Source organism: Schistocerca gregaria, unplaced genomic scaffold (genome assembly GCF_023897955.1).
Source record: "Schistocerca gregaria isolate iqSchGreg1 unplaced genomic scaffold, iqSchGreg1.2 ptg000920l, whole genome shotgun sequence".
Taxonomy (NCBI): domain Eukaryota; kingdom Metazoa; phylum Arthropoda; class Insecta; order Orthoptera; family Acrididae; genus Schistocerca; species Schistocerca gregaria.
Genome location: NW_026062277.1, coordinates 120,001 through 127,500, shown reverse-complemented (window position 1 = coordinate 127,500; position 7,500 = coordinate 120,001). Strand labels below are relative to the sequence as shown.

The 7,500-nt window shown below is 55.1% G+C and overlaps 3 non-coding genes across 3 annotated transcripts in view; all 3 read right to left on the bottom strand.

Annotated features, from left to right (window-relative positions):
- LOC126325333 (large subunit ribosomal RNA) overlaps nucleotides 1-1,160 on the bottom strand; it is a 4,222-nt gene extending 3,062 nt beyond the window's left edge. The window contains exon 1 of the ribosomal RNA XR_007560023.1: nucleotides 1-1,160. This exon is cut by the window's left edge and continues 3,062 nt beyond it. This is a non-coding gene — a ribosomal RNA (large subunit ribosomal RNA).
- A 188-nt stretch (nucleotides 1,161-1,348) lies between these two features.
- On the bottom strand, nucleotides 1,349-1,503 carry LOC126325352 (5.8S ribosomal RNA). The gene has a single exon (XR_007560039.1). It is a non-coding gene; the product is annotated as a 5.8S ribosomal RNA (ribosomal RNA).
- A 365-nt stretch (nucleotides 1,504-1,868) lies between these two features.
- Nucleotides 1,869-3,761, bottom strand: LOC126325372 (small subunit ribosomal RNA). The gene has a single exon (XR_007560057.1). It is a non-coding gene; the product is annotated as a small subunit ribosomal RNA (ribosomal RNA).
- Between the last annotated feature and the right edge of the window lie 3,739 nt (nucleotides 3,762-7,500).

The window sequence follows — 7,500 nt, the reverse complement described above, 5'->3', positions numbered from 1 at the left end:
GGCCAGGCATAGTTCACCATCTTTCGGGTCCCAACGTGTACGCTCTAGGTGCGCCTCACCTCGCAATGAGGACGAGACGCCCCGGGAGTGCGGAGGCCGCCGCCCCGTGAAGGGCGGGGAAGCCCCATCCTCCCTCGGCCCGCGCAAGGCGAGACCTTCACTTTCATTACGCCTTTAGGTTTCGTACAGCCCAATGACTCGCGCACATGTTAGACTCCTTGGTCCGTGTTTCAAGACGGGTCGTGAAATTGTCCAAAGCTGAAGCGCCGCTGACGGGAGCGATTATTCCGCCCGAGAGCATCCCGAGCCAACAGCGGCGCGGGTCCGGGGCCGGGCCAGGTAGGTCCGTCATCCGGGAAGAACCGCGCGCGCTTGCCGGGAGCCCGAGCGCCCAAAGGGGCGAATCGACTCCTCCAGATATACCGCCGAGCAGCCAGCCAGGACACCGGGGCTCTGCCCAACAGACGCGAACCGAGGCCCGCGGAAGGACAGGCTGCGCACCCGGGCCGTAGGCCGGCACCCAGCGGGTCGCGACGTCCTACTAGGGGAGAAGTGCGGCCCACCGCACACCGGAACGGCCCCACCCCGCGGCGAGTGGAAAGGCAACCGGACACGACCCCGCCGCGGATTGCTCCGCGCGGGCGGCCGGCCCCATCTGCCGAGGGCGGGGGCCAGTGGCCGGATGGGCGTGAATCTCACCCGTTCGACCTTTCGGACTTCTCACGTTTACCCCAGAACGGTTTCACGTACTTTTGAACTCTCTCTTCAAAGTTCTTTTCAACTTTCCCTCACGGTACTTGTTCGCTATCGGTCTCGTGGTCATATTTAGTCTCAGATGGAGTTTACCACCCACTTGGAGCTGCACTCTCAAGCAACCCGACTCGAAGGAGAGGTCCCGCCGACGCTCGCACCGGCCGCTACGGGCCTGGCACCCTCTACGGGCCGTGGCCTCATTCAAGTTGGACTTGGGCTCGGCGCGAGGCGTCGGGGTAGTGGACCCTCCCAAACACCACATGCCACGACAGGCGGCAGCCTGCGGGGTTCGGTGCTGGACTCTTCCCTGTTCGCTCGCCGCTACTGGGGGAATCCTTGTTAGTTTCTTTTCCTCCGCTTAGTAATATGCTTAAATTCAGCGGGTAGTCTCGCCTGCTCTGAGGTCGTTGTACGAGGTGTCGCACGCCACACCGCCAGCCGGCTGTGCACGCTACCGAGAAAGTACCGGTATGCGAACCGCCAGGCGACGGGCGCGCATCGCACGTTTAAGGAGACGCGGCCGGCCACACAGGCGACCACGACACTCCCACGTCTCCGAAGCGGGACAAACGCCGCGCGCTTCAGTATACGTAGCCGACCCTCAGCCAGACGTGGCCCGGGAACGGAATCCATGGACCGCAATGTGCGTTCGAAACGTCGATGTTCATGTGTCCTGCAGTTCACATGTCGACGCGCAATTTGCTGCGTTCTTCATCGACCCACGAGCCGAGTGATCCACCGTCCTGGGTGATCTTTTCCTTTTCAGTCTCCCACTGTCTCTTTCAAGACAGTAGCATTTGCGGGACTGAGGCGTCTGACGGCCCCTGTTCCACTATTTTTTTTGTGTCCAACGGCCTCACAGCCGATGGGCGTCGTACGGCTCCACACCGGAGCGGACAGGCACTCGGGCGAACGTCATTCAAAACCGGCGCCAGGCGCCAGGTACCGCAGGCCAGCCGCTCCAGAGCTTCAGCGCTCGTACCACACAACAACAACAACACTTCCGCTAGTTTTGAGAGGCACGCGTGGTTCCGCACGCGGCGCACGGCCACTGCCGTACAGGTAGCGTGTTGCGCGACACGACACGCACATCGAAAGACATGCAGTCTAGTCGGTAATGATCCTTCCGCAGGTTCACCTACGGAAACCTTGTTACGACTTTTACTTCCTCTAAATGATCAAGTTTGGTCATCTTTCCGGTAGCATCGGCAACGACAGAGTCGATGCCGCGTACCAGTCCGAAGACCTCACTAAATCATTCAATCGGTAGTAGCGACGGGCGGTGTGTACAAAGGGCAGGGACGTAATCAACGCGAGCTTATGACTCGCGCTTACTGGGAATTCCTCGTTCATGGGGAACAATTGCAAGCCCCAATCCCTAGCACGAAGGAGGTTCAGCGGGTTACCCCGACCTTTCGGCCTAGGAAGACACGCTGATTCCTTCAGTGTAGCGCGCGTGCGGCCCAGAACATCTAAGGGCATCACAGACCTGTTATTGCTCAATCTCGTGCGGCTAGAAGCCGCCTGTCCCTCTAAGAAGAAAAGTAATCGCTGACAGCACGAAGGATGTCACGCGACTAGTTAGCAGGCTAGAGTCTCGTTCGTTATCGGAATTAACCAGACAAATCGCTCCACCAACTAAGAACGGCCATGCACCACCACCCACCGAATCAAGAAAGAGCTATCAATCTGTCAATCCTTCCGGTGTCCGGGCCTGGTGAGGTTTCCCGTGTTGAGTCAAATTAAGCCGCAGGCTCCACTCCTGGTGGTGCCCTTCCGTCAATTCCTTTAAGTTTCAGCTTTGCAACCATACTTCCCCCGGAACCCAAAAGCTTTGGTTTCCCGGAGGCTGCCCGCCGAGTCATCAGAGGAACTGCGGCGGATCGCTGGCTGGCATCGTTTATGGTTAGAACTAGGGCGGTATCTGATCGCCTTCGAACCTCTAACTTTCGTTCTTGATTAATGAAAACATACTTGGCAAATGCTTTCGCTTCTGTTCGTCTTGCGACGATCCAAGAATTTCACCTCTAACGTCGCAATACGAATGCCCCCGCCTGTCCCTATTAATCATTACCTCGGGTTCCGAAAACCAACAAAATAGAACCGAGGTCCTATTCCATTATTCCATGCACACAGTATTCAGGCGGGCTTGCCTGCTTTAAGCACTCTAATTTGTTCAAAGTAAACGTGCCGGCCCACCGAGACACTCAACAAAGAGCACCCTGGTAGGATTTAAACGGGGTCCGCCTCGGGACGCGAAAGCACCCCTTCGGCTCGCCCCACCGGCAGGACGTCCCACGATACATGCCAGTTAAACACCGACGGGCGGTGAACCAACAGCGTGGGACACAAATCCAACTACGAGCTTTTTAACCGCAACAACTTTAATATACGCTATTGGAGCTGGAATTACCGCGGCTGCTGGCACCAGACTTGCCCTCCAATAGATACTCGTTAAAGGATTTAAAGTGTACTCATTCCGATTACGGGGCCTCGGATGAGTCCCGTATCGTTATTTTTCGTCACTACCTCCCCGTGCCGGGAGTGGGTAATTTGCGCGCCTGCTGCCTTCCTTGGATGTGGTAGCCGTTTCTCAGGCTCCCTCTCCGGAATCGAACCCTGATTCCCCGTTACCCGTTACAACCATGGTAGGCGCAGAACCTACCATCGACAGTTGATAAGGCAGACATTTGAAAGATGCGTCGCCGGTACGAGGACCGTGCGATCAGCCCAAAGTTATTCAGAGTCACCAAGGCAAACGGACCAGACAAGCCAATCCGATTGGTTTTGATCTAATAAAAGCGTCCCTTCCATCTCTGGTCGGGACTCTGTTTGCATGTATTAGCTCTAGAATTACCACAGTTATCCAAGTAACGTGGGTACGATCTAAGGAACCATAACTGATTTAATGAGCCATTCGCGGTTTCACCTTAATGCGGCTTGTACTGAGACATGCATGGCTTAATCTTTGAGACAAGCATATGACTACTGGCAGGATCAACCAGGGAGCTGCGTCAACTAGAGCTGAGCAGCCGGCCGCCCGGGAGTGTGTCCCGGGGGCCCGCGCGAACACGCAAGCGTCCGCTCAATTATTCTGCAAACAGGAGGAGGCCGAGCTCCCCTGCACGATACACCTCGAAACCCTCTCAGGTCCCGGCGGCGCGCAGCGCCGTCCTAGGTACTTGGTCGGTTTCGAGAGAGGCGCAATCGCCCGGAGTTAGGCGAGTAGACGGTTTTAGTGCGAACACCCTTGCTCCCAACTGAGCTTGCCGCTGCCGACAGAGGCCCGGGAGCGTGCTGTCGTGGCATTGCCGGCGGGAGACAACACGCGCCACCTATGGTGACCGGCAGCTCCAACGCCAGCGCCACACAAGGGCAAAGCCCCACTTGGGTGCAGAAGCGAACTCTCCCAGCACAGCGCACGCGCCAACACGTCCGCACAACTGCGATACAAACCACCTGCGAGAACCGCTGGGGCGACCGAGCAGCAGACGGCGTCGCGGCGCCGAGTGCCAGGCGGCGGCGCATCCTCAACGCACACAGTCCTCAATCAGACCAGCACACTGCAGATGTCCACCGCGCTTCGCACCGGGCTCGGCTGAACCAACTTTGGCCGCCAGGCGCCGCGTGCAGGGTGCGCCGCAGCGTAGCTGCGCCGCCTGCCGGGCCCGTCGGCTGGCGCTCCTGCCACTCGGCGCCCCCCACCAGCCGGCTGTTGCGCGTGCGCCCACGCAGCGCGCGGCCAACACGCCGGGCGGCCCCCCTTCACCGGCCGGGAACAGTCCCACCAAGCCACCGCCGCGTATCGCTTCATACCCACATGGGCCTAGTCACGTGTGTGGATGTGGCGGGTACCGCTGAAACAACCGGTTAATAGCTGTACCGATCGTCGCCATCACAGATTCACCTCCAGCGTGAACAACCGCTCAACAACGGATTTCCAGTTCATTTGCGTATCTTGGGCAGTAAACGTAGATGTCCACCTACATTTGCGAATTCAACAATTCTTGCATGCCAGGATGTCATGTGTCACGACACGCTACATCAGACCACATACACACTGCGACATGTGCAGAAGAGAACACGTGGAAGGTGGCCCGCGCAAGTATGCGATGTCCCTTCCGCGATCCACTGTCAACCGGCATCTGCGGCATGTCCCAGATATGGAACGCGGTCCACCAGGGTAGCACTTTGTGTGAGGCAATACGACAAAGTCGGAATACACGCGTCACTACATCAGACGGCTCACGCTGACCTGACCTGACCTGACCTGACCTGACTCACCGCACCACCACCCCCAGCGACCCAGGGTGACATACAATGCGTTCGTACGTTCCTCCCACACGCCTCTACGGCGTACCACAGTGCAACCTAGCTGTTATTGGGAGACGAGACAAGTAGCATCGAGCACAACATATGGAAATTGAGATTCGACACCGTTGGGCACAGCCAGCGTACAGTCACACGTATCACACTACTTCACTCTGTACGTAACTACCGATGATCGGTACAGCGTGTGGGTTACGCGTACGACATCAGCGGACAATGGACACAGACCATACCACGACGTACACTGAGGGCGTCGACATCTGAATGCAACTGAACAGCTGCGAGGCTCATTTAACACTCACACGCCAGACCGACCAGCTTGAGAGGACAGAGACACAAAGAGGGGGACAGAGGGGGGGGGGGGCCGATATAGTCCTATTGCAGTACAATTGACAGTGGATAGCGGGAATATGTGGAAAGTAAGCAACACTCGCAAGACATCTACATGAGGATAACAACGACACCAGAGATTCCGAGCAGTGAACTATGTTAGGCAAAGGGACAACGTGGGTTAGGTTAAGGGACAACGTGGGTTAGGTTAAGGGACAACGTGGGTTAGGTTAAGGGACAACGTGGGTTAGGTTAAGGGACAACGTGGGTTAGGTTAAGGGACAACGTGGGTTAGGTTAAGGGACAACGTGGGTTAGGTTAAGGGACAACGTGGGTTAGGTTAAGGGACAACGTGGGTTAGGTTAAGGGACAACGTGGGTTAGGTTAAGGGACAACGTGGGTTAGGTTAAGGGACAACGTGGGTTAGGTTAAGGGACAACGTGGGTTAGGTTAAGGGACAACGTGGGTTAGGTTAAGGGACAACGTGGGTTAGGTTAAGGGACAACGTGGGTTAGGTTAAGGGACAACTTGAGTTAGGTTAAGGGACAACTTGAGTTAGGTTAAGGGACAACTTGAGTTAGGTTAAGGGACAACTTGAGTTAGGTTAAGGGACAACTTGAGTTAGGTTAAGGGACAACTTGAGTTAGGTTAAGGGACAACTTGAGTTAGGTTAAGGGACAACTTGAGTTAGGTTAAGGGACAACTTGAGTTAGGTTAAGGGACAACTTGAGTTAGGTTAAGGGACAACTTGAGTTAGGTTAAGGGACAACTTGAGTTAGGTTAAGGGACAACTTGAGTTAGGTTAAGGGACAACTTGAGTTAGGTTAAGGGACAACTTGAGTTAGGTTAAGGGACAACTTGAGTTAGGTTAAGGGACAACTTGAGTTAGGTTAAGGGACAACTTGAGTTAGGTTAAGGGACAAATTGAGTTAGGTTAAGGGACAAATTGAGTTAGGTTAAGCGATAATCTGGTACAGCCACAGTTAGGTTAAGCGATGATCTGGTACAGCCACAGTTAGGTTAAGCGATGATCTGGTACAGCCACAGTTAGGTTAAGCGATGATCTGGTACAGCCACAGTTAGGTTAAGCGATAATCTGGTACAGCCACAGTTAGGTTAAGCGATAATCTGGTACAGCCACAGTTAGGTTAAGCGATAATCTGGTACAGCCACAGTTAGGTTAAGCGATAATCTGGTACAGCCACAGTTAGGTTAAGCGATAATCTGGTACAGCCACAGTTAGGTTAAGCGATAATCTGGTACAGCCACAGTTAGGTTAAGCGATAATCTGGTACAGCCACAGTTAGGTTAAGCGATAATCTGGTACAGCCACAGTTAGGTTAAGCAATAAAGTTGGTTAAATTTGGTATTGTGGGAAAGGGGGAAGAGAGAGAGAGGGGGGGGGGTGGATAGTGGTGGCAGTACGCGGATGCCTGAGTCACCGTCAGATACGTCACGTCGGTTCGATGCTTGTAGCAAGAGGCTGGCGGGTCTGTGTCTCTCACTTCTGCAATTTTTCATGTGGTATAACACGAGGGCGGGGGGTGATATTTGGTGCCCCTCTGTGTAGGATGTGTGTTGGTTTATCTGAGCAATGGTAGTTGTCGGAGGAGTGGGGTATTGTGCTTTTATAGGTGGACCTACTGCTCTGGTTATCATAGTGTCGACGGTGCAATGTCGCAGAGAGGATGCACTCGACATTGTCGCATTCCAGATGTTTACGTATTGTGTGTCTCCGTTGCAGGCCGAGAGTGGTGCATGTTCGAGTGTCTGGCTGACGTGCGATTCACGTTGTGTGCCCAGTCTTACAGCACGTATAGGGACATTCGCATAAATCATCTATATGTGGCCTTGCATCATTTACTAAGCAGTGCCGTGAGACGACCGAACTATTAGGAAAGTACTGATGTACCGCATAATGTTTACCTTCCACCACACGGCGAGTATCGACTGTGCCCAGCGTTGCCACCGCAGGCAGCGGTCACCGTCACCATTGTGCGGCGGAACGGAACATCTATATCCTCAGAGGAGCACTCTTTGCCGCCGGGCGTCAGGTCTCGCGGCCTGCCGGCCAGCGCCCACGACGAA